Raw genomic sequence first — 26,585 nt, 5'->3', positions numbered from 1 at the left:
TTATTCACTGTTAAATCGAAGACTTTTTCGAACAAATTCATTCTTCTGAGGTTTTTTTCCTAAAGTCCCAGACCGGAGCAAAAAACTCAAAGCTGCCAGAACTGGGACAAACTTATGAACCCAAGATTGCACGTTTTTTTTACAGCGTCCAAGGCCGGGCTCTGCTCGGCCCCTCACACACCAGCAGCTTTGCTTAACACAGAGGACACGCAGGCGGCATACAACTGGGAGAAAGTTCCATAACCAAAATTTTAACAGATTTTTGACTTGTTTATCACAGAACCCAGGGCTCTACTGGCTGAAGCAGCTAGGGGGGTATTATGCAAAATCGACTTTTTCAAGCTTTACATCATGTTATTATGTCATTCCCTCATTAAAAACATGCCTGAAGTGTTGCCTTGGCAAATTCACGTATTTTTGAGTAATCTGTAAAAACTCTGAAGGCAGCCATTTTAGGGATAGGTTTGCCTGAGTCCTCCTAGGAACGCCCCCACCTCCTGGAGACGCCTCCGAGCTTTCGTCACCAGCCGAGTAACCAACCACTGCCCCTCAGCCGAACCCCCTCCACACTGATGCCACAGACAGCGTGTGGAGGGGGCGTGTCGGAAAGGGTCAGAGGTTCTTAAAGAGACAGAGGCCTATTTCAAGACATTCACTACAGCCACTTTGAGAGAGCAATTTTATACAAGGCAGTTATTCTAATTTACTGCATTTACAAACCAACAGAAAGTTTTCTCATCATTGTAGTGTGTTATAGACTGGTGTTATGTGATTGAAAGCACATAGCATCAAACGTCATCCATCCATCCATTTTCTTCCGCTTTATCCGGGGCCGGGTCGCGGGGGCAGCAGTCTCAGCAGAGATGCCCAAACTTCCTGATCCACGCACACCTCCTCCAGCTGTTCTGGGGGGACCCCGAGGCGACACCAGGCCAGTTAAATTCATCAAATACAAATCCTAGATACTTATACTGGGCTGCATACTCAAGAAAGGTATTGCCAAAAGTAAAAACGTTTGTGCTTTGTGGACAAAATAACTGAGAAATTGTAATGTAATGGTTTCGGAAGTTTTAAAACCAGTTTGAGGATTAGGAACATTCCCCAGAAACAGCAGAGGCCTCCGATTTGAACCAAAGAGAAGAAGAGTTCACACGTTCACGGGTTTCTTGCACTGCCTGATTTACTTAACACCTTACTATTGTGTTATTTTCATCTTTGTGTTATACTATTATTACATACAGTACACAAAGGGAATGCAAACAAACCTGCTCGACACTCTGCTGGGATCTACAGCCAGAAAGATCTGCTCATGCAGTCCTTATATTTGAAGAGTTTAGTGGTGCTAGGCTAGGGCTCGGCTAGCGCATGTCTATGGTAACTAGTAGCCTGCATTAAAAACCTCTTCAAAATCATGGGGTAGTCCTCCAAACGTTGCCATATCTGATTTGTAGAAAGCTCCTTTGTGAATCCCATGTGTAGTAATTCCGGCCGCAGGTAAACAAACTACTGTAGATCCGGTAACCGAGCAGATCACTCCGCCACTGCGTAGCTTACAACCAGGAAGCTGATGTTGCTCAAATATAAGTTCTTTTAAATACAAAATGGTTATATTTAAAAAATTATTCAGTCAACACAGACATTTATATTGGTAGTCTGGTGTTATAAGTGATTTGCCTCAGGTGCACTGTACTTGGGTCTGACTGTTTAATGCAGGCTAGTAGTTACCATAGTCATGCACTAGCCTAGCACTAGCCTAGCAGGGTGGTGATGCTTGAAAGGGGGTGAAGGAGAAAAGACATTCAACAAAGTCTATGTGCGGTGGCCTTAAACCCCAGGACCAGCTCTCTGAGCAGGACCCAGGCAGTGTCTATAAATCTACCCAGTTAAGACTTCAGATTAAACGAGTAGAGCCATAACATTATATCTGTGGGTCCTTATCTCTCTCTGTAACTGGATCATCATCGTCCTGTGACATTATACGAGTCTATTATCTTGTCACAACAGCAAACAGCCAGACACCGCTTTGTACTAAGCCCTGTTTTATTACTCTGAAATCTCCGCACCGCCATCTCTTTCTGATAAGATACAGAGGCAGTAATTCCCGACACATTCTATTCTCCATACTTACATAACGCTCTTTCGCAGTTGTGCCTTTGATTAGAATATAATGGATTTAGGCCGAGCAGTGTCTTAGAGGAGGGATATATTAAACGGAGTGGAGCCTGGTGGAGCACGGAGGAGGCTCACTAAAAAACCTCAAGGGTGATATTTTGAACCTTTGTAGTTTGTGGCGAAGGGGAAGGACTGAGTAAATTGCTATGGGCAATGTAAAAGGGTCCTTGGCTGAATATACGAGAAATGATAGATGTTATGGAAAATAATCAGCTGTATTGGTTCAAATTTATCAAGTTCTTCTAATTCATACCAAACTCTGCTGCCCATACAGACTCCTTCGTAGCACTATATTTTGGCTTTCTTTTATGAATGAAGCCAATTTTAAAGGTGCATTATGCAGAAAAAAAAAGTTTCTGCGTATTCGACCTTGTAGTGACCCAGCAGTTGTATGAGGGGTCAGCGTGATGCCTTTACTTTCAATCACGGTGGCCTCTACAACGCTCCAGGATCAATTGTTTTGTAGGTTTTCTGGTGAGACAGTCCGTCAGCAGTGTAAACCTTCTTAACAATTGATCCGGGAGCGTTGTAGAGATCACTGTCACGGAAAGTAAAGGCACTATGTTGACCACATACAGTACAGCCGCTGGGTCACTACAAGGTCAAATACACACAAATATCCACTTTTTTTTCCCACATAAAAAGTTGCACAATACACCTTTAAAGGGGCTAGATGCAAATTGGTAATTTTATGCTCACTACTGCCACCTCAGGTCTGACGCGTAACTGCAGCTTCTATTAAGCTCGTGCATGACGGCCCCGAATTAACAACTTTCTGAGTGACAGTGGAGGATTTTAAAGGCAGTTGTGGTGAATAGGTCTGAGCTCAACTACACATTAGGACATTGCTGGAATATGTAAGGGGAGGAAAATACATAATTTTAACATTTTAAAACTCTGTATAGGCCCTTTAAAGAAACATTTTCCACATTTTATTTCTGACTAGAATTTAAAATGAGGGCTTTTTTCTCAAGTATTGATAAGATTTGCAGAATATAAAAAAAAGTCAGGTTGACAATGCACATTTGCAAACTGAGGTTTTGTTGATTTTATTGTTTAAGAACACAGTTAAAGGTATACAGGAGGATTTTCCCGAATTTTAGGAAAGAACCGCCCTCTCCACTTTAAAATAAACAAATAAATGTGCACGCACAGCGCTCTACCTGCCTCCGAGAAGGAAGAATCTCCCTCTTCTGAAGCCTTTCTCTTCTTCTCATACACTTCGAAGACTCTTTTTCTCTTGCGACCCTCTGCCATTTTCAAACGACTCGGTGTGTTCTGCGAGCAGCAATGAATGGCTAACAGAGTAACTCACATAGGCTTGAAAGTGCGCATACGCAGAAATGAACAAGGGGCGAGCACGCACGACGGCCTTACGTAGGCATATCACCAGAATGATTGACAATTAGGAGGACCAATCGTCTTGATGATCCACCCGGAAATAGAACATCCTCCGCTATACCTTTAAGTTACAAAACAACTGCACCCTTGCAGATTTCTAATTGTGACTGTACAAATTACAGTTTTGTCCTGATTGTGATCATTCTTTCTGCTCTAGTTTAAAGTGCTGCACACAATGTATATTATGCAAATGCTTGGGTCTCTTTGGCTGAGTGTTGGATGTGCATTTGAACCCCATAATCCACACAGCAGGAAGAGCAGGCAGGGATGGCAGTAGAGGACAAGGAGGAGATGGAGGAGGGACTTGGGTGTAATAATCAAGGAATGGTCAGAATCTATGGAGACACAGAGGTGGAGAGGAGAGAGAGCGAGAGAGAGGAGGAGGCAAAGGCAGAGGCAGGGTGATGTCACCTCTAGCAGGCAGCCAATCAGAGTCAGGGAGGCAGAGAGAGCGGCCGGAGGAGGGTGTGTTTTCCTATCACTGCAGCATCAGCACAGAACAGGGGCACAATCAATTTGATAGAGAGAAGAGGAGAAAAAGGCACAAGTGCAAACAGAAAGCAAGCCGGAGAGAAGAGAAGCGAGGACTTGGAGGAAGCCACTGTGAAGCATCTGTGAGGAGGTAAGTGTGTTTTTAGTCCGGGCACACAGTTTGTCAGCGAGCTGGGGGAGCGGGAGAGAGTGCTGGAGTGAGGAGATTAATTAGGCTGCAAGGTGGTGGTGGCTTCAACACACCTTTGGCTCTGAGCTACTTTTAACACACACAAAAAAAATGCTACTATGTGAGTTATAACTGTGTGATTTACAGTGAATGCACTTTGCTTTTACGGATGTGTCATCATGCTTAGGCTTAATTCAAAAATACCAGCTTTCAAATACGCTGGAAAATAAATGCAAGAGCTCCTTTGATGTGTTACCACTGGTTGATGTGCAACAGTAACTAATTGTACAATCTTTTTTATTGTTGGGAGACTGTGCGTCACTAGTTACTGAGGAATAACCTGTTGGTACGTGCTACTTTCTGCCGTAGTAATTTTTGCGTTATTCTTTGGCTTATTAAACATTTAGAGACACTGCATGCAACAGGGTCTTCTCAGAATCACACCGCACTCGACTGCCAAGAGATTTGAGATGATGATTACAGAGACACACAGCCCTTTTCACTTTCAACATTTTGATTCTCTATTTTCAGCTCATCTTCATTCATATTGTTTTCGGACGCTTTGCTAATTTTGTTGCTAAAAGATTTTTGGCTTTAATTCTTATCTTCAGTGAGTAAATCAGTGCTGGCTCTATTCTCATCTATAATGCATTATGCAAATGGTCAAAAATGTTCTGCTTTGCTATTCAAATGTGATATTTTCAGACATACACCAGGCTGTCCTTACATCTCCTGTTGCTTTGGAGCTATGAAATGAATATTCGTTTTCTCACCACGGGTGCGTGTTCCCCTCCCCCAGCTAATAGCCAAATGGCTTAATGTTGTTAAGTACAGGCAGCCTATGATTGCTGCTGTCATATTCCCTGAGCACAGAGGATGAAATTCAGCTGCATACATAGCACAGCAGACTACAACAATTTTCTAGTCTACCAATCTTATCTCCTGCTGCTGCAGTCGGTCTGTTGTGGCGGGGCAGACAGGGATGAGTAACCCCAAACTACGGCGCTCAGAGGAAGCGGGAGCATAAAGATTTACAGCAACAGCAAAAGAACCCAGAGCTGAGCAGGATATCAACAGGCGGCAGAGTCAGCAGAGGATATTTATATAAAATGAGACATAGCAGGGAGAAAAGCCGGGCGGGGCAGTGCTAAAATCAGTCTGTGCAGGTGTAGCAGTGAATAGAGCGCTCACCTGGCCTAGTGCCACGCAGCTGCCATCCTTACCCTCTGTGGCCTGTTACACATCTGCTGTGCCCCGCAGCACACAGACAATGTTCCTGTGCCTGCGTTAATGATGTTGGAAAGAGAAGTGCCAGAAGCGGCAACTCTGTCTGATGTCTGTTGGTTACATAGTCTTGTGTGGTTAGTGCATGTGCCCATGTATCACTGTGTTCATCACTGACACTGAATTCACTTCAAATACCTTTATATCTGCTCATCGGCTTGTGTCTGTCGAGTCCAGTGGTGTGGGGAATATCCCAGCATGCCTCAGTGGCCTGGAGCCTGCGCCAGTTGAACCCGGTAGAGAGGGGAGGGAGTGCGGCTGACAATGACTTGTTACCATCTGTAAAACATCCATAAACACACTGCAGCACTCACAACCACACACTGCATCTCTTACAGCAGCTGAATAGGGCTCGGTGCATGCGCCCGGAGGCAAAGAGCCTCCGGAGACCCACTGCAGGCCCCATTATCATACTGTTTATGCAGGGCTGAGCCGAGTGTGGCAGCCACAACTCTTTACATGAAGCAGAAGCAGCAAAGGTGTTTCAGAGACACTGTCTGGACTGGGAGCGCATCAATGACCCGCTACTGTATCGTCCAGGCTGTAATCTCTTCCTCTGACACTGCCTGGTTAATTGAGCTGTGCCGTCAAAGAGATGGATGGAACTGGGATTTATGAGGAAAAAGGCACAGAAAAGCTGGGCTCTGCAATGAAGAAAGCAGAAGGCTGTGATTAATATGAAGCAGATAAGGAGTAGATGGTGGACACCCCTTTGAAAGAGAGTCTACTGTGCATCCTTTCAACCAGCCTGCCTTCAGCATAGCACATATTGAAGGCAAGGATTGAAGGATCAAGTGGGATAGAGAAAAGGCCAAGGTCGCTCTGAGTGAGGGTCTGCAGAGGATCCATACAAACCTGGAGGCACAGTAATTAAAGATATAAATAATTGCACAGTTGCAATCAGGAAAACACAGTGAGGCTGAAATGAGGCCAAGGTGAATGTGAGTCAGGAGGATTTGGTTTCTAGGGCTGCACAACATATCGCCAGATTTAATGTAGCTTCCATTCACAAGAAGCCAAAAACACTGTAGCAAAATCTCTGAGGTCTTCAATATGACTGAAAGTTGCAACCTTTTGCTCACGTACCTTAACACAAAACACATGGGAACAGAAAAATTAGCTTGAATTCAGTTTAAGTCACGATTTTCCCCAAATTTGTTTAATTTTTGCCTTATTAGTGTAGTGTTGTTTTGACATAATTTGATGAAAAAACATTGCTTTTCATTTTGTATCAGTCTGAATGAACGTGCAGCAGATATTCTAACTCTAGAATTCTTTTTTGTTCTCTCATTTTGTGCAGGCCTAGTTTGGACAAAGAGCTTGCACAACATGCACATTATAAATGAAAAAATAAATACAGATCATGTGGCCCCGTTTTGGACCACAAAAGACCCATTCATTACTCACATTCAACTAAAACGGAATAATAACTTCATCAGTAGTATAGAATAGCTGTCTATCAAGTCCTTATTACAAACACCTGTCCAGGGACTGCGGATGGAAAATAGCTGCTGAGCTAAATCTGGTACAAACCATCTCCTCTTGTAAAGACTAATGGTTCTGTACATTGTCCCTGTTTCAATAAATAAATAATGATAATGATGAATGATAACACTTTTGTCCTATTCACCGGCATCTGGACGCCTTTGTTATGTTTTCTGTGTTATAACAAGTAACTGAACTCAATTACAATTTTCCAGACTTAATATTCATAACTGTTGAATTTTTGCTCTAATAATGGTGAAGTTGTTTGCTTCTCCACCACCGTGAGGTCGGCTACTGTTGTTTAAATGTATTCATTACCAGCAGATGATAACGTGGATGGTAGGAATTGGCTGTCTTCCATATGCCCTCAGCCCTGCAGCTGAAGTGAAGCTGGTGCTGTGTGGGAGGAGAGCAGTGGTATGTATGCAGGCTGCCTGTAAGCAACTCCACCGAAGAGAGGTCCAGCGCTGGCCTTTTGCTCCTTAACCACCTGTTATTGCTTCAGGGCTCCTTTTACCAGTACTTCTGCTGAGAAATAGGCACATAAACAAACACATGTGAATGCGAGATACACAATCCAGCGCTCACACAGCCCTGTTGCACTGCACCAAATTAGTGATTCTTCGACGTTGCCTCGCTGGCCTCATTACTTAAGCATCTGCTACGATCAAAGCACCGCACTTGTCACTTTCTGGTGATTCAGCCATTACTGTGGAGACCGGGTTAGACAAGGGTTAAGGGAACTGACTATTGCTCACAATGAAGTGTCAACAATTGTTTCATCTGTGCTTTGCTTTGCGTCTTCCTCGGAGACAATCAGTTGTAAACTCGCGCATTCAAAGGCTTGTGAGTGAATCCCTGGAGTTGTAATGCAAAGTCTCTGGGTCTTTCCTCTGTTTGTGTTTGCTGTCAAGAAGAAGCGTGCCTCCTCCTTTCTCCCTGGATGCATCTCGGGGGCTGTTTGAATTTGGGATGGGCGGATGGGAGAGTGGAGGATGGGAGAGTGCGCCCGCTGCTGGGTGTCAGGTGGAGGGGGATAGCACCGACAGGCCGTCAGGGTTTCGGGAAGAATACATTGAGGTGATTTAAGGACTTAAGGGTCAGGCGGATTGACAAGGAAGCCACGGGTAACTGATTATAGAGAATGGAGAAGGAGGGGAAGGGTGAGGAGCGGGACATTTGGAGAAGTGACAGGAGGGGCAGGGTGCAAAATAATATATACAAGAAGAAGCAGAGGGTGTGTCAGAAAACAACTGGTGGCAGCATCAAAAGTGACTTGCCTGGTTGTTGTTTGTGTGCCCTGAAATCAGTGGAGATTTGACAGTTTTTATTATATATATGTAGTATATAGAATTGTTTTTGCTTTCTTTCTTTTCCTATTTTAGCAGTTTCCTGGTCCCATAATATATTAGACGAAAAATTCTGTTCCTACACAATGGACTTTCCTATGTTCCTAATTTTCCTATGATGAGATGAGTACGTTTAAATAATACTACAGACAAATAATGAATGCCAAAATGTATATATATTTCTTTCTAATTACAAAAAACATGTGTTCTCTTCACATTGGACAGCAAAAGGCAGGAATAAAACTTGTTTGTGAGACATTTAACCTCTTCCCAAACTTAACACACACCTTTCCCCTTGCCTTCTTTTGGGATATATTCTTAACACTTGGTCTCAGTTGTTGTATCAGTATTCCTGCCACAGTGGACAGAGGATCTTAATCAAAATAATGACCAAGCCTCATCCAATTGGCCTTCCCAGAAAGAGGCTCTTAGACAAAGAGCAATAAATCCAACACAATTATACTATTGAAGCTGTGATGGAAAACCTGGCCACAAATAGAGGCGTCACATATGGAAATGAATTTAATTTGGGAAAGTGAATTACCTTATTACAGTTTTCAATAGCGATGGTATGAGAGAGAGAGAGAGAGAGAGAGAGAGAGAGAGAGAGAGAGAGAGAGAGAGAGAGAGAGAGAGAGAGAGAGAGAGAGAGAGAGAGAGGGGATTGCAGAGTTCCCCCGGGTAGCAAATATGATATTGGTGGTTAAAATTGCAAAACGGGAAAGCCCACAGTGGGTATTGCTTCAATCGAGCAGGAAAATTAATTATTGTCAAACCAATATTGGGGAAATTAACATCACGAGTTAAGGTTTAGGCTCCAAAAGGGGGGAAAAAAAGGCAATAGAAGATAGTTTGAAAAGTCATGTCAATCTAAATGGAATTTCCTGAGGTTTAACAGCTCCAAGGCACACTGTGACTGAAACCAATAAAACTAGCCACACGGTATCTTGAATATAAATGAAAGATGCTCAGCCAGTGTCTGACCTTCCTTTGCCTTCTGATGCGTTAATCTATGCCTATGAAAAATATGTCTTTGTTCCCGGAGCTACAGAAACCCCCTTTTGCATCAGTTCATCTGCATGAAAAGCCCCTCTGTCAATTGCCTCATTGTCCTTAAACGCGGGTTATAACTCGGGTTAAACTGTCTCTCTGTCCAGGGTTTTGGACTCTGACTCTGCTGATTGTACTACGGCAACTTACTGCGTGAATGACTCATTGACACGCGCCAATATCCGCATGTCTCGCGGGAATTAAGATACCATAAATCTGTCCACATCGGCCGTTATTACTGTTTGTGAAAGATGATGTCATGTCTCTGATGTCCGCAGCGTCGTGGTAAGTCCACATTTATAAACTGAAAGAGCTGTCTGTCTCATGTTAAATTGGATCAAATCAGCTCAGGGTTGTAAGAAATAAGAAGCATCTTTATTTGATATTTGATAGAAGAAAAATAGTTACGATTATCGCGGTAAGTCGGTCACATCACATGCTAACGAGTACGTTACGTCCACGGTCCGTTTTACGTACGTCTGCCATAGATACAGACGGCATCTCTGGAATCGCCCATATATGGTCATTTTTGAAAACAGTTAAGGGGGAAAACAATTTAGAAAAAATGTAAATGTTCTCTAATTATTCAAAAACGACTGTAACAAATGCTGAATTATGAATATAGTTTTCTACTAAATAATGATACAAAGACATGGAGAGGAGCAAAGTGATCAACAGCCCATAAATACATGAATAACGGAGAATGCTAACTTGATGCTACATGTTAGCATCGGGCTAATGCTAACGGTTAGCTAGCGCTTGCTACAACTGCCGTTTTTTCACTTCTACTGAACAATCTGTTGCGACAAAATATCCATATGGGCCCGATTTACACTTGACTTTATTTATGTGTGATAACTAAGTTCATATTCCACCAGAAAATGGCTAAAAAGAGTGGAAAATTGTGTTTCTCTAAAGATTCTATTTTCCCCCTCGACGAAGCCACGCCCCCTTCTATGACGAGATGCCGTCTGTATAAATAACTATAGGAAATGAATAAAATCAATCTGGTGGTTAGTTAAAATCAGCTGCACTGATCAATGTCAACCTTTGTAATCGGCTGTTTGAGATTTTCATGATTAGTTACTTGTCATGTCTTCAGCACTTGTTATACATCAGTTCTTACCACTGCAGGCCTGATGATTGGTATGTCAATGGTCCTGGGGCTCACCTGTGCCGCCACAGCAAACTGTCATGTTGAGTTTGCAGATGTTTATTGTTGCCTGATGTCCTTCCTGTCATGATTGTAAAATTGTCACGACCTGGGACAAAAAAAGCTCTGCCTATCATCTGGTGGATAATTTGCGAACGGCAGGCAATATGAATAAATAGGAAATATGCACAGAAAAAGGATTTTTGGGGTACATTTTGTCCCTCAGCACCCCCTAACTATAATATCTTCCCACGGCTCTGCCTATCATGCACTGGGAGATTTGCACCAGTGAGTGAGGCGATCACCAACCAATTCACCTTATTCCGGAGGCTCGCGTGGGCGCCGCCATTAATTGTGCTTTTCTCCTATCTGTTGGGACTGGCGAAGTCCACATAAAATCAGTTACTACATGAAAACAAAGCCGTTTTCGGGCCGCACAGAGAAACGGTGCAGTGTTGACTTGTTGGTGCAAATTAACATCGGCCATTTTACACAAAGACAACGCAAAAAGTGGCAAAAGTGGGCGGGGCGGATGTGATGTCGTATCGCTAAGCATTATGGGATTAACAGCAATTGTAAACTAATGGAGATTTTAAAAGCTAGAAAACTGGAGTTTTTGTTCACATTAAAGAGGGGGTATTATGCTTTTTTCAATCACATAGCACCAGTCTATAGCACACTACAATGATGACGAAACCTTCTGTTGGTCTGTAAATGCAGTAAATTAGAATAACTGCCTTGTATAAAATTGCTCTCTCAAAATGGCTGTAGCGAATGTCTTGAAATAGGCCTCTGTCTCTTTAAGAACCTCTGACCCTTTCTGACACGCCCCCTCCACACTCTGTCTGTGGCATCAGTGGGGAGGGGGTTCTGCTGAGGAGCAGTGATTGGTTACTCGGCTGGTGACGAAAGCTCAGAGGCGTCTCCAGGAGGTGGGGGCGTTCCTAGGAGGACTCAGGCAAACCTATCACTAAAATGGCCGCCATCAGAGTTTTTACAGATTACTCAAAAATATGTGAATGTGCCAAGGCAACACTTCAGGCATGTTTTTAATGAGGGAATGACATACAATAACATGATGTAAAGCTTGAAAAAGTCGATTTTGCATAATACCCCCCCTTTAGCACTTGAACACCACAGTGTGTTAGATGTATTCACCAGCAGTAACTCAGCAGTTCCACTGTTTTTTCTCCACTTTTTATACTGTTTTTAGCTAATGTTAGTCTATGGACATGTATGCTAACCGCTGCAAAGATGGCGGATCTCCATGGTAACTGTGGAATTTCCCGAACTCTATGGTCCCAGGGCTCACCTGTGCTGCCACAGCAAACTGTCATGTTGAGTTTGCAGATGTTTATTGTGGCCTGACGTCCTTCCTGTCATGACTGTAAAATTGTCACGACCCGGGACAAAGGCTCGGCCTATCATACGCTGGGAGATTTGAACCAGTGAGTCTCTGGTAACCAGGTGATCACTAACCAGTTATGTTTTTATGTTTTTTTGGCAGTCAAAGTGTGACTATAATGATCTGGCATTAGGCAGTCTATTCATACAATAGGGATGATGGATCGCTCAATAATTGATACTGTGGTGCAGAAATATAATAAACCCAATATCACCAGCATTAACAGCTTTGTGTGTTATGTCAAAGCCCTATTGTCCTCTGGCGTCAGAACATTACACAGAGCACACATTAGAGCAGGGGTGGGCAATTCATTTTCAAAAGGGGCCACATGAGGAGCCTGAATTGAGTCGGAGGGCCGCACCAACAATAACTCAAACTTATATCGGGATATAAGTATAATATATCGGGAGTGTATCGCCGGGGTCCATGAACAAAAGCTCCAAAATAAAAAAAATGTTTTGATTGGGAAAATACATTGAGGACTTTTTTTCAATAAATCTATAATGATGAGTCTGGCAGGACTGTAGCCTCATAACAACGGCTTACACTTTACAAGCCTGTGTCACAAGTCTCTGCTACTTTGTAGTCAATATTCATTCACTCCGCACTCCGTGGTAGTAAGCTACTATTGTAGCCACAGCTGCCCAGGGGCAGACTGTCCATTTCCCACTTGCAAGTCACACAATGTGTTGTTTATATCCTTATATCTTATTATGCCAGTGCCCTTTGCTGGACACCTGTGGAATTCTTTACTTTTATTCTTATTTAATCTGCCCCCTAGTGGCTGGAGTGAGCATTCTGGTAATAAAAAAAAAAAAAATCATAACTCCGCACAGGAATGAGCTAGAGACTTACTTTTTTTTTTGACATGCTTATGAATTTATGCCCTACAAGTTATGGGCCGGACTGAATCATCTCGCGGGCCGGATGTGGCCCGCGGGCCGTACTTTGCCCAGGTCTGCATTAGAGGGACATGACAGCATTGGTTTACTAATTATTGATCTGTTGCTGCATTTTTAATGAAACTTTGGGGTGTGATATATCTTACTCCTCTGGGTGATACTTCAACTCTGTCTTTATTATATAAGACACACTGTTCTCTGAAAATCTTTGTATTCCAGAGACATCGGCTTTTGCTTTGATTTCATTGTGAGTTTTTGCAGCTGCTGCGGTCGTCCTTGGAGTTACTTTTATCTCCACACTTCATTTATATTTCATGCACTTACCTTAAAAAAAAAGAAGCAGTTTTTCTTGACGCACATTGAATAATATTTCGATTTCACGTCACGGCATACTGTCGGGAAGACCCAACTGTTTTGAGATTATACAGTATTATCAATGTTGAGTTACTGAGAGTGCCTACAGGATGTAAGTTTGTTTGTTTGTTGTTGTTGTTGTTTTTTGGGGATATTTTGCCATAGTGGAACAGAATAACGTCTATGGATGATTGATATAATGAGTGGTGGTGTCACAGTCAGTTCATTGGATTTTTGTTGCTGCTTTTTCAATAGCTAAATTATATGATGAATAAATAGATACCAAGCCAGCGAGAGAGCAACACTTTAGTTCTACATTTATGCACTTTTCAAAAAGAAAATTCAACTTTCCTTTTCAGTTTATTGAGGAGAAAGTATTGCGCCGACGTAATCGAGTAAAGATGGTAATGTCTTTGGCTTTTGCTGACTCTTAAACAGTGTTGGGAAAGTTACTTTAAAATTGTAATATATATTCTATACAGTTACAGCTTTAAAAATGTAATATGTTTGTACTACATCTTCAATGCAGGTTCTTGAGTCATCTTCTGTACTCGTTTACTCAAGAAACTGCATTGACGATGGACAACTCCTGTATGACTGAGAGCCTACAGCTACTACTTTGAGTTACTTCTCAGTTACTTTCGGTAAAATATAAACTGAAAATAGTAATAATGCCGCAGAGTCAGAGATTTCCTTTCCCCATTCTCTTGTCTTTTGTTATGGGGACATTAGCTTCACACAACTACAGATCTTATACCAGTTTTCAACTTGATTTGGGGATAGTTTGGCATTAAAATGCACTTGTAATGACTATTGTATTACCATATTTTGTGGAAGTAATAAATTATATTTCTGTGTTACTGAGAAAGTTACTTTTATAATACGTTACCCCAACACTGTTCTTAAAGGCAACATAAAGATACTGAATTGTGATAAAATTGGAATCGTGCGGCTTTAGGAAAAAAATTAAATGTATTTTATCGCCAACCCCATGATCTGTAATATTACTCTGTGTCAGAAGAATCATCCCAGATAAATAGATAGAATGATGTCCCTGTGAATTCTTTTCTGCATATTCAAAACTGAAGTCTTTCTATTGAATTTGCATTGACCATAATTTCGTTCACGCTGCGGTTCAGTTTGAAATCCATGTAAGGACTCTATGGAAGTATTTAGTGTTAAGTGTGTATTGACTCTCTCATTTAGCCCTTCTCCACTCCGTTCTTGCACTTCATTTAGATCAGCCATAACGGAGACAGATGAAGCTGGTCCACTCATACATACTCCTCCAGTGCTGAGGCATTGTGGGTAAGCAGCCAACTTCTGTCTGTCGACGATTCAATAATGTTGTGAGTGCGGTTCCTAGACGCCTTATCTGCTGTGTCAGCCGTGATATATTCATTAGTGCTGGATTACACAGTAGTGGGAGGGGATCAGGTTGTGAGTGGGTGAGTAATCCCTATACACTGGCCTAATTTAAGCTCACCTACTGTGCCATCCTGTTTCACGCTACACCCACCAAGAAGACGCAAGAGCAGGCTGAAGGGGGGAGAGGCGAGGACTAGGTTAAAACATGGCAATGGCAGTCAAAAAGCCAACGCGGAAAAGAGAAGAAGGCCAGTGAATTGATTACGCAGCGGGAGGAGAGTTGAGACGTTTGAAACTAAAATGTCAAGGAGTCGCAAAATGCCACTGTGAACTCTGGAGTTCGATTAAGAGGCTCCTTGGAGTTCATTATGAAATAAAAAAGTTGTGGACATCGGAGTGGTTACTAATCAGAGTTGGCTTTGGAGCAAAGGATGAGAAATCTAACATCTATGGACAGCATTTGCTTTGTATTACTTATTGTATTGCTTAAGTGAACGGCTTTGGTCAGTTTTTCATCACATTCCATGACTTTCTCCAGACTTCCTCACAAGTATTAAAACACCAACATGCCTTTTTATCGGCCGATAACTCTATAACTAAAAGTGATAGAGACTTCCTGTTTATTTTTTTGCACTGTAAAGGGCTCAGTCTGGGCTGTGAAATGAGCCCTCACTTCCTGGGCCTCAGGGAGCTCGAGACACACAGACACCAATCAGTCATAAGTTTGTACTCCTATTTTATGTGTCTTCAATGAAGGTATTCAAATCGTCTTCTGTACTGGTGGTTGAAGTCTCGAACGTTTCGCCTCTCATCCAAAAGGCTTCGTCAGCGAAAACTGTATATGTATTTTTATGTTGTAGACTTTCGCGCATAATTTTGGAACCATAAGATAGACTTATCGTTTCTTGTTTTGGAATCTACTGATTTTTGTCTTTCAAACAAGCTCCCTCTGAAGTACCTAAACATGAATATACAGCGCCTCCTACTGTCACAGTTCAACACAACAGTTTAGATATCGGCATCGGCCTTAGAAACACCCACATTGGTCGACCTCTATTACATATATTTCTATGTATTTCTATTATTTAAACCTTTACTATAATAATAAATGTTTAACTATTTGACAGATACTCCCCTCCAACTAAAACCTATCAGCCTATATATCGGATATCGGCCATGCCAACCCCCTTCATATCAGTATCGATATCGGACCCCAAAAAACATGCCGGTTGGGCTCTAGCAGTAATGACATATGACTACAGTTTAGTGCTTTGAGAAAGTGGCCAACATGGGCGAGGTGGGTGAAGGCAGGGTCTTGCCTAAGGACACAACGACCAAAGATTATGAACTGCCCCGTCCGATTATAAGACGAGCCTCTCGACCATCCGAGCCGCCCCTAATTGTTGTGATTAACTGCGCAACCCTTTTCTTTCCATCTTATTGCTTATGAATTTCTGTATAGTGTGTTTCATATCAAAGCTCAACATAAGCCCCACTTAATAAGCTTTCCGTCTTGCATTAAAGCAATCCCGCACCAGTGTTGTGTCTGACGATGTAGATCTCTTACATTATCCTCATTATTGGACTCCAAACAGCTCTGTTTTTCTTGGCGCTGTGCTCTGTGTGCCTTCTGCCGGCTGTATTTTGGGAAGCCTCTCATCTCATTTGGCTAATAATTTGCAAACCCTGCAGTCCCCAACGTGTAAAAAGTTATATAAGCGTGTTGTGATGTTTTTGGTGTAATGTTTATGACCTACATCGCTCTCTGCTCGTCGCGCTGTGGAGCTTTTCCCGCCGCTGAATACACTTGTCATGTTTTGTTCGCTGCCTCTCCCCGAATTGTGTCCTTTTTGACTTGTTTTTTTGCCGGGCTGCACGATTAGTCACTCGCAATCTGATCAAAATCACATATCGGAGCTGATGCTGGAGTTTTTGCAGTTTGCACTCGGAATTGATCAGGGCTAATTGGGCATGGCACTAAAGAGGACCCCACGCTAGGGCACAGTCTGCAATAATGAGCGTCTATTTTTAGTATATACACCATCACCCATCATGCTTTGCTCCGCCGCGTGAAGATCTTTTGTGCGTCTGTCTGAGCCCCAACATGTAGTGTGAGCTTTACATGTTGCGTTTTGCCTGAAATCATTTGTTGAGATCTTTTGCACTCACACACACACACACGCACGTTGGGGAGGAATCGGTGAGGAGCTGCGTGCTGAAGTGTCTAGTTAACACGAAACACAGATAAAAGATACAATCCCCAGGAGAGAGGACGCATCAGGAGCAACAAGAGGAAGAGTGCGTTTATTAAGGGCTGCTGATGTCACGCAGCGAGACGAGGAGCAGAGCAAGTGGCACCAAGATAAAGAAAGACGAGGGGAGAATAGACATGGGTCCGGACATTGTTAACGACTGTAATGAGGTAATTATAGCACAAGATCTTAGGCTGGAGGCCTCATGTGAAAGAGCCGGGCTGAGGGTGAGAGAGAAGCACCTATTTGTGTCAGTGTTGTAACGGATTTAATCAGGACGATTTATCAATTTACACACAGTATATTGTTACTAATTGCTCTGTTTTGTCCTGGTAATAAACCTTGATAACTATAGAAGGCTTTCCCACTGAGTTTTACACGCTATTTGCACCACATATTACATCACATATAAAATGTTGATGTCATATATCGTTTATGCCATATTGTTAATGCTATGGTTTTCAATACGCAAAATTGAAAAGCCCTAAGAAAAGCATGTTGTCAATTCACAAGAAATTGAAATTGTGTCCACTCTCATTCTCTTGGTGCATATTGGCCAGGGTCGGGGGGGAATGAGGGAATGGCGGGAGAGAGTTCAGCTCCTGGGACCTGGAAAGGCTTTGCTGGTGACACTGGTGGAGTAAACATATCCTGAAATGTAAGTGAAATCTCCTTTTTTGGGGGGATGGGGCAGCCAGGCCTACCAGGTTCAGACTGTTATTTATATTCATTTAATTTTTTTTTGTGATAAGATAAGTCAAGATGAGGAAAAGAATCCTACTTTCCCTTTGTGGGCTCCTCTTTGAATTGTTTATGATCATTTTGATTTAGAGATTATTGGATGAAATGATCTGCTGCACACATGAAGATTTATATTGATTTAGCCTTCTATAACAGCTGAGTAGGACCATGTAAACCTTGATTTTATGGCTACTTTTCCTTTTATAACATTGGCTCTACTATTGAGAGGTGGTGTGCCCGCGGCGATCCGACTGGAAGTGTCTAAGTGCCGGGGTGAGTGTGTGGCTTGATGAAGATAAGGCGAGCACAGGAGATGGAGAGAACTGATAGCCTACCAAGAGTGAAATGTCAGAGTCCTGGCACAGGCTCACACATTTACACATGCGCCTCACCTGCTCCGATGAACTCTCCGCTGTGCCAGCACTTATGCTTATTATATAGGTTGCATTCATTCAAAGCCTTCGTGAATTTCATGCCATTATCTCAGATGGAGTGTCGGGGCCAATAAATCTACAGGAGATTCGCTGTTTTTGAAAGAAATCTCCAACCAGCCTGGATACCATCTCCTTCTCACTGTATGCCGTGTCCACTGGCTCATACTTGCTCATTACTCTAAATCTTTTCCTAGTGCCTGCCTGCACCTCCAGTTCACCTTCCCCTCTCCTCCATCCACAGACCCAGACGCCTTGTGTTTTATTTATGACCCATAAGCAGTGCCGTTTTGCCCCGACAGCAGCTCAGGAGGGGGACGACAAACCAGCAGTAAATGTAACAGGTCTATCATCATACCTGCACTTTCGCCTGTGTTTTGGGACCTGCAATTTGTGTTTAATGGTGCCTTTGTCCATTTGTGTTGAAGAAAATCGGAAGAGAAATGGTCCGGGGCTGTTGTTGTGATCCTTAAACTGTGTTTGTTTGGCCGGTGTGAGTTGGCACAAGCTGCTGACATGCTGTCTGGGTGTCCTATATAGGAACAAGCCTGATCAGCAGGTTCAGAGCCCGGGCTATCAAGGGATGGAGATCGTTTAGATACCAGCCCCCTGAGGACACAGGATATTGCCACTGGCCCATTTTGTCAGAGGAAAGCTGTGTGTTACTTGGCTCGTGTTGTCGACAGCACACATGCCAATGCATAATGTAGCTATTGTAAGGTTAGGGAGACCCCCGTTGGATTTGTACCTGGAAATTGATTAAAAAAATTAAAACAAACTCAGCAGTTCTATGAAGTCTCAAAACATGCCCTTCTACCCTTTTTCTAAATTCCCAAAATACACCTTACATCCTTAGAACACATTCTCCCATTGCTTTCTGCCTCTGCTTTTTCAATTCCATGTGTTCTGTAAAACCTGACATTTCCCTCTATATTGCAGTTGCACGTAGGGGCTACAAACACATTTACAAGGCGTTACCGTCTTGCTGCCAGCATCCTTGTTTCATGTGTGTGTATGTTGTAAATGTAGATTGTCAGACCCCATTGGCCCCTGTCTATATGAAATCCTCATCAACCAGTTCTTTAGCCCCAGGGAAAGGTCACTACGACTTCCTCAGCTCGCCCTGGACCACCACTTCCTCTCAGTGGGGCTGAGCAGAGCTGCTTCTGTCATCTTTTATAACCGAAGAGAAATGGCAGAGACGGAGAGAGGGGAGTGTGCGGTGGAGCTGCGGCCGCAGCTGGACCTTTATGGGGCAATACCCCAAAGGAAGAGCGGGCAAGACAAATCACCCAGCCACGGGACAGAGGCTGGAGAGGGAGCCGTGATGAGGCGTTCAAACAGTATAAATAGCAAAGAGATGAAACAGCATTCTCCCCCTTTTACATTTCTGCACATACACTGTAGGAGCAGACATTATAAGGCCAGATAAACTTGTCACTGCGGCTGCCTTACGGTAGATGACGCACACAGAGTGAACAGGTAGTCTGTTTACTCTCTTTCATATTGTGTCTTGCTGGAAATTGCTGCATGTTCCGGGAAAATGTCACGTCCTTGATCTCTTTACGGCGACACAGTGGAGCGTGGAGGGGCTGGAGGTGCGGAGGGGCGAGCTGAGGCGGGGGTCTGTGCGCCTCAGATAACGCAGCAGCCTTTGATGGGAGCTGGGCCCCTCTCGGCTGGAGCGCATGAGCCCATTGGACCGGGATAGATCGTGGCTGCTGACTCCATTGGTAATGATTGGATTTAGTTACAGAGCTGAAATGGTTTACTGATGATGATAATGATAACAGATGTGGAGGGACTTTGTCAGCCACTTAGGGCCACGGGAACATATCGATGCTGCGCCAGCCATCAAATTTCCCTCAAGACTGGACTGTCTCATTTAGGCTCTACGGAGAGTTGAGGGCATTGGCTTGATAGAGCACTACCTGTAAATGCATTATGTATGATTCATCCTACATTGAAGAAAGCAATGGAGACAGATGGATAACACACCATTAGTGCACCATTAGCATCTTAATCCTAGAAATCATACATTTTGGATGGCGCAAAATTGGTTGTTAGTCACCAATTACCACATCACTGGAGACGGTTCCAGTGACAAATTCATCATAGGGATCGGTATTTGGAAATAGTTGCAATAAATAACTTTATCAGGAATAGTTTTAAGTCAGAAACATTTTTCATAAACCAGATTATACTTTATTTTATAATGCCAGGGACAGACAACAGATTTGATACATCTGTCTCAATCCAAAATGATCATGAAGGAAATACCGTAGCACCTGTTTGACTCTGGTCATGGAGCAAAAAATCTCTGTCTTGTCTTTGTTACATCCATAAGACTTCTTTTGCCCTTCAAAAAGTCATTGCATAAGAGTGCTTTCTGTGCTAAAAAGAGCAAGCAAGGAGACTCGAGGGCGAAAAGCGGAAAGTTTTCCCGTCTAAAACTCATGATCAGCAGGGAGCAGAGAGAGAGCGTCTGACAAATGAAAGGCAGTGGGAAGGTATAGACTTTCAGCAAAGACAGCAGTGGGTCTTTTTAACTTCGGGTTCAGATTGAGCAAGAGTCGGAGAAAGCGACACAGGAGACACAGACGAAGGATGACAAGTATAAAGTACAGAGTATGTTCGTGACAGTGGGCGCAGAGGTATATTGCGGTGGGGGGTGGGGTGAGGAACATGTGGAGGGATGGGGGGAGGGGAGACGTACACCGGAGCTGGAGTCAGGAGGTTGTCATGGCGATGGCGGTGAGACGATGGGTGATATCGACAACTACTTTGACGAATGCACACATTCGGCAAAATGAGTGACGCGTGACAACTTGGACCGGAGTCAAGTCGGAAACGAGGGCTGTGAGATTTATTGCTGTTGGATAGAAATTGCAATAAGACACAATAATGACTATTCTTCCGTGACGCTGATAATACAATTCCCTCTGCAAACCACAAACATATTTCTTCTCCGTGAGGTCACTCTGTAAATTTGATCAGCTACAAATAAACATGTTCTGAAATAGCAGTTTCCTTTTGACCAATATCTTTAATAATGTTTGATACACAAAACAACTAGTAAGATTAAGCTTTACAGCAATTAAAGCAGATCTCTGTCCCTCTTAAAGGAACAGGCCACCGTGAGATCTGTTCTTACCTGAGTTTAAACGAGTTGATGTGTACCACTCTGGTCTTTGTGCATGCGCTCAGTCACACCAAAAGACCAAAAAACACCAAATGTCTTTTTAATTGACTCATAAAAGTCAGTTTTAGAAAACAAAATCATTATATATTCATGTATGTCCATGTACATCAACCACAATACAACTGTTTGTTACTTAAACACATTGTTAGGAACAATTACATTGCAACATTAGAATATGTAAGAATAAAGAAAATGTGCAAAAACGGTTGAAGTCACGCAAAGACCAAAGAGAGGCTAAATGTTGTTAGCATTTAGCCTCTCCCAGCATATTCCTATGGAACCAAACGGGGTGAAGTTAGAAGCGACCAAGCTCTTCCACGTTTTCCCTTTTTAAATACAGTTATATGAGTAGTTACACGATCCAAGTATAGTTACACAAAATGAACGTTGATTTTCTAAGCGGATAAAAGGGGAACTATATTTATAACTATATAAATTGCAAGACTCCTAAAGAATTCTGAAGATATTCTTTAGGAGCACGTTGAGGTGCTCCTAAGGTGTTCACAATATAGTACCCCTTTTTATCCGCGTAGAAAATCGAAAATCAAAAATCGGATTTAAATAGGGAAAACGTGGAAGAGCTTAGTCGCTTCAAACTTCACACCCGTTTGGCACCATAGAGGAGAGGAAGAGAGGATAAAGCTAACAACATCTTTGGTCTTTTTGCGTGACTGAGCACACACGCAAAGACCAGACAGCTACGCATCAACTCGTCTTAGCTCAGGTAAGAACATATCTCAGTATGAAAAATCAGTGGCCTGTTTCTTTAACGCAACAGGACAAGTTGGGTTCTCAAAGTTAAGTAAGGGATAATGTATAGAACGCTGGTCATTATCTTAGAACGTTGGGAAATCCCATTCAAATCAACGGAGCGTTCTACTTACGTTGTGAAGAGCCGTATAATAAGATGCTGTAAAGTCTCCCTTATAAATCTAGGCCTGTGTCTCCAGTAGAACGTTTCCAATCAGTTACCTTTATGCAAAGCACAAATGGTTTCCAAATATCTTCACACATCCAGCGTGTGCCATTGAAATAAGAAGAAGTGCTCTCAAATCTAGTCGCTATTGCAGAGAATTTCACTTAGAGTTTTCCAAAACCCTTCAGCCCTTTGTAAACAGGTGGTCTAAATGAATAAAGGCCGGTATTTGGCACAGGCGGCGTATCAGAAACTCAATATCCCATAATTCTCTGTGTCTTGGCTGTCTTTTATGTTCTCATTTGAATGGCAGGCAAAGCGGCTTAAACTGACTTGTCATGCCACACAATTATCCAAACCAGCACCGCTCCGAGAGGCCTCGCAGATCTGACGCCGCCGTTTTGGTACGACGGGGAGATGAGAGCGCCTCGAACGAGCTGATCTGAAGTCTCAAATCTGCTGCTCCTCTGAGGAAAGAACTCATTTTTTTCCCCCTCTTCTGTAGCACTATAAACATTTTTAAATATGCATAAAAATAAGATTCCTTCTGAGGGCGATCTAGCAGCGTGTGGCGGAGATAATCACGTTAGAACTGTTCCCTTAAAAATGTTAGTAAGACCCGCTAAAACGTTGAGATGATGAATTTGTAAAAGCTCTTGACAAATGGACTTGTCGTTGCACTGCGGATCCAGTGTGAAGCAGAAAATAAATGCAGGCACGGCAGAAAGAAAAAAAGATCTCTGCCCCGCTCTGCAAACAAATCAATGGAGTAACTTATTCGAAATTGAGTACACGTTTATATAAATATGGGCCTTCTGCTGACGAATTGCAAGAGGCGTATTCGATACAGAGTGGCGCAGATGATGAAGTTGTGATGGCTTTTCTTTTTAAAGTTGAGTTGAAGCCATTAGGAAATCTCTTAGAAAGCAAAATGAATCATCATCGCCTTCCAGTCTACTCCGAAGATGTTTACTAGCTGTTTACTCGCTGTTTAAAGGGATGCATCCCGTCTCATCCCCAGAAGACCCACGATTTGATTAGCCAAGGAGCACTTAAAGGGGAAGTGCTGCTATTGCAACTTTTAACAAACATAATGGCTTTGCTAAAATGCCTATGTCCAACTTGGTTAATTGTTGGATAAGGCGAATAACCAAGTCCTGGGAGCCATTTAAAAACCTTAGCTCTGTGGTCGACAGTAATTTGGAGTTGATTAGATTTCTCTCCTGTGCACGCCGGCACTAGCATGTCTGAAAGAAATGCATAGTACGTAGTTAGCGAAATGGGAAATCCAATGCTTGTTCCCGCGGAATTTCAGCTACTTTCCACTTCCATGCAAATGTTTGAGCACAGATCCATGTGTGACCTTGCTCTGGCGGCGGCTCATTTCCCCGGAGTGTCGCAAAAGAAGTGACGAGATTACAGCCAGTGAGAGGCCTTGACAAATGCCTCCGACGTTGAAACGCTATAAAGCTTCACAGGAAAAGCCACCAATGTGAAAACCAGTTATTTCGCATGGGCTTCTGTTGCTTTGTTTGATGTCTTACTTGGACTTGGATTGGGCTTCAGATTAGATTACAAAGATTATGCTGTGTAATTAAGATGGGGCCGGGCAAAATGACTTCATAAATATGCAGATTTGAATGGATATGTTTTCTGGGATAATGGACCCCTGTCACTTGTCACAGCTGCACAATACGAGTAAGGTGATTTTGCAATATATCATAGGTTTTTGCGTTATGGGTATTGCATCACCGGATCGTGCTGTGACGATAATTTGGTGATATATTGTGCAGCCGTACTTATCACTAATACAAATGACCAAGATGAGGTGTGGACTTTCCTGTTGGATATTGCCTATATGCTCCTGCCCCCCCCCCCCATTTGAGTGCGTGACATCATTACAGAATCCAAAACAACACACATTTTTCCGTTAAACCTGTTGTGTCGAAGGTCGTAGGTCATCCAGGGCGTGGCGGTTTTCCCCGTGGAGCCCGCTCGTCCTCCTCACATGTCACACAAGTGGCTGGCAGCTGTGTCCTCTATTGCTGTATGGACCACTTATCACTTGACCCCAGGGACCGCACCCCCCACACACACTTGGCTGTCGGCACCTCTCTTTCAGACTTGTTCAGACTTCCCCCACCTGCACTTCACTCAATACACCTCGCACATGCTTATGAGCAAAATCACATCATGTCTTGTTGCACACATGGCTGAGGAGAATACTAATACCGTCTTCGAGTGAAGCTCCCTTTTTTTTGTAGGGGAGCAGCACACAGACACAGAACGCAAAATGGAATCTGAAGTTATTTTTAAGGTAAACATTAGCTTTATTGTTCATTCCACCACATACACTGTCAGTCTCTTGCAGGTGAAGACATTACTTTCCCTTTGTACTGACGCTAAACTGTCCAGGTGCTAAGAAAACAGTGATAGTTGTAAGCCTAAGCGCACATAGCACTTTCACAAACTGCTAATATTTGAGAGTTTGTGATCCCAATTTGCAAAGTGCATAACAGGGAGCTATACCAGTCTGTGCAAGCAACAATAAGTTAAAGAGGGGGTATTATGCTTTTTTCAATCACATAGCACCAGTCTATAGTACACTACAATGATGACGAAACCTTCTGTTGGTCTGTAAATGCAGTAAATTAGAATAACTGCCTTGTATAAAATTGCTCTCTCAAAATGGCTGTAGCGAATGTCTTGAAATAGGCCTCTGTCTCTTTAAGAACCTCTGACCCTTTCCGACACGCCCCCTCCACACGCTGTCTGTGGCATCAGTGGGGAGGGGGTTCTGCTGAGGAGCAGTGGTTGGTTACTCAGCTGGTGACGAAAGCTCTGAGGCGTTCCTAGGAGGACTCAGGCAAAACTATCCCTAAAATGGCTGCCATCAGAGTTTTTACAGATTACTCTAAAATACGTGAATGTGCCAAGGCAACACTTCAGGCATGTTTTTAATGAGGGAATGACATAATAAAATGATGTAAAGCTTGAAAAAGTCGATTTTGCATAATGCCCCCTCTTTAAAGGGACTCGATGAAGTTGCCATTTTTTAACTCGCCACTGCCACCTCAGGTCTTGCGCGTAACTGCAGTTTCTATGTTACGCTTGTGCATGACAATGGTGGAGATTTTCCTTTTGAGTGACAGTGCGGGCTTTTAGCAGCAGTTGCGGTAAATAGGTCTGAGCTCATTCTACTAATTAGGACATTGCTGGAGCATCCAGGGGATGGATAATACATAATGCTAACATTTTTAAATTCTGTCGAGCTGTCCGTTAAAACTGTACTACCTGAATCATACTGTGGAAAAGTTGTAGTTGAGTAAAATCTCTCGGCTGTTGCCAAAATATGTGTCTAGCTCGTAGAAACCGTCTGCACGACCTGATTGTTCACTTGAGCAAATTAGAAACTCCTCTCAGCTGGAGTTCATAGCGAGACTGAGTTGAAACGTGAACAGGGCGGACCACCAATGCTAACACTGTGCTAATTAAAAACAAGAACAAAACACTGCTAATTTTATAGCCTCTGACTTCCTGGTTCGCATTCTGTTGCAAATGTCGCGTTTACAATATAGAGCTATGATGCCAAATGGAGTTTACTCTACTACAAGAAAATAATTTGATTCCCACCACTTTAACACTATATATAATACAATATCTAAAAAATGTAATAGATTCTATAGAGTTGAGTGTCTTTGAGAGGGTTGTGGAGTCCAAAGTTTGTGAATGCAAGAGGAGAGCAGAGGGAGGAAGGGATGCTGGAGAGTTCAACTTCCTGACAGACTGTTGGATAAAGCCGTCCTTCAGTCGGCTGGATCTGTCCCAGAGCCTCCCCAGTCTTCTTGATGACTGTCTGTCTCAAGTGGCTTGTGCCAACACCAGCCAAAATCCCCCAAAACAATACATTTTGTCAATCAGTGGATGTAGCCAAGAATGTCTCTTTCAAATATTACTAATAACTACTTGAATCTACCTGTTTATGTGCATAATAAGAGGTTACCACTTATCTTTTACATGATTTTATCCTTCCATAAAGCAGGAATAGTTACGTATAAGTATTGCCCCATGGCCATTGCTCAAGATTGACCCACCTAAAGTCCACAGACAAAATGAAAGAATGCTCTGAATTTTACGACCAATCGAAGTCTGCTGTATTCTGCCTCACTCCCCACCGCTTGGTCCCGAAGACATCTTTTTAAAGATTGGCCCAGTTTCACTCTCATCCCAAAGCTGCTCTAAAGCTCAAACATCACACCCCTCTAATATTTCCCGCTCACCTGTCTCTGATCTCCCTGTATTTCTTTCTTTCTTTTCCCTCCTGTGGAAGCATATCGGCACACAACCCCATTCAGTCAAGGATTTCTCTGTGCAAACACTGGGTATTGTCACTAAGTCAGCGCCAAAGCTAAGCAATAAAGTGGTGGTGCTGAAGGTCAGATTGCATGTGGGAAAAAAA

At 42.9% G+C, this 26,585-nt stretch overlaps 1 protein-coding gene across 3 annotated transcripts in view; it reads left to right on the top strand.

The window, feature by feature from the left end:
* Window positions 1–4,004: 4,004 nt before the first annotated feature.
* Window positions 4,005–26,585, top strand: part of l1cama (L1 cell adhesion molecule, paralog a) — a 57,988-nt gene continuing 35,407 nt past the window's right edge. For all 3 annotated transcript variants that reach the window (XM_079558879.1, XM_079558878.1, XM_079558880.1), the window contains exon 1: window positions 4,005–4,195. The gene's annotated coding sequence lies outside the window, so the exon portion shown is untranslated. The remainder of the gene's footprint in view (window positions 4,196–26,585) is intronic.

This window comes from Gobius niger (genome assembly GCF_951799975.1).
Source record: "Gobius niger genome assembly, chromosome: 6".
Lineage (NCBI taxonomy): Eukaryota > Metazoa > Chordata > Actinopteri > Gobiiformes > Gobiidae > Gobius > Gobius niger.
This window is presented reverse-complemented; position numbering and strand designations above follow the sequence as displayed.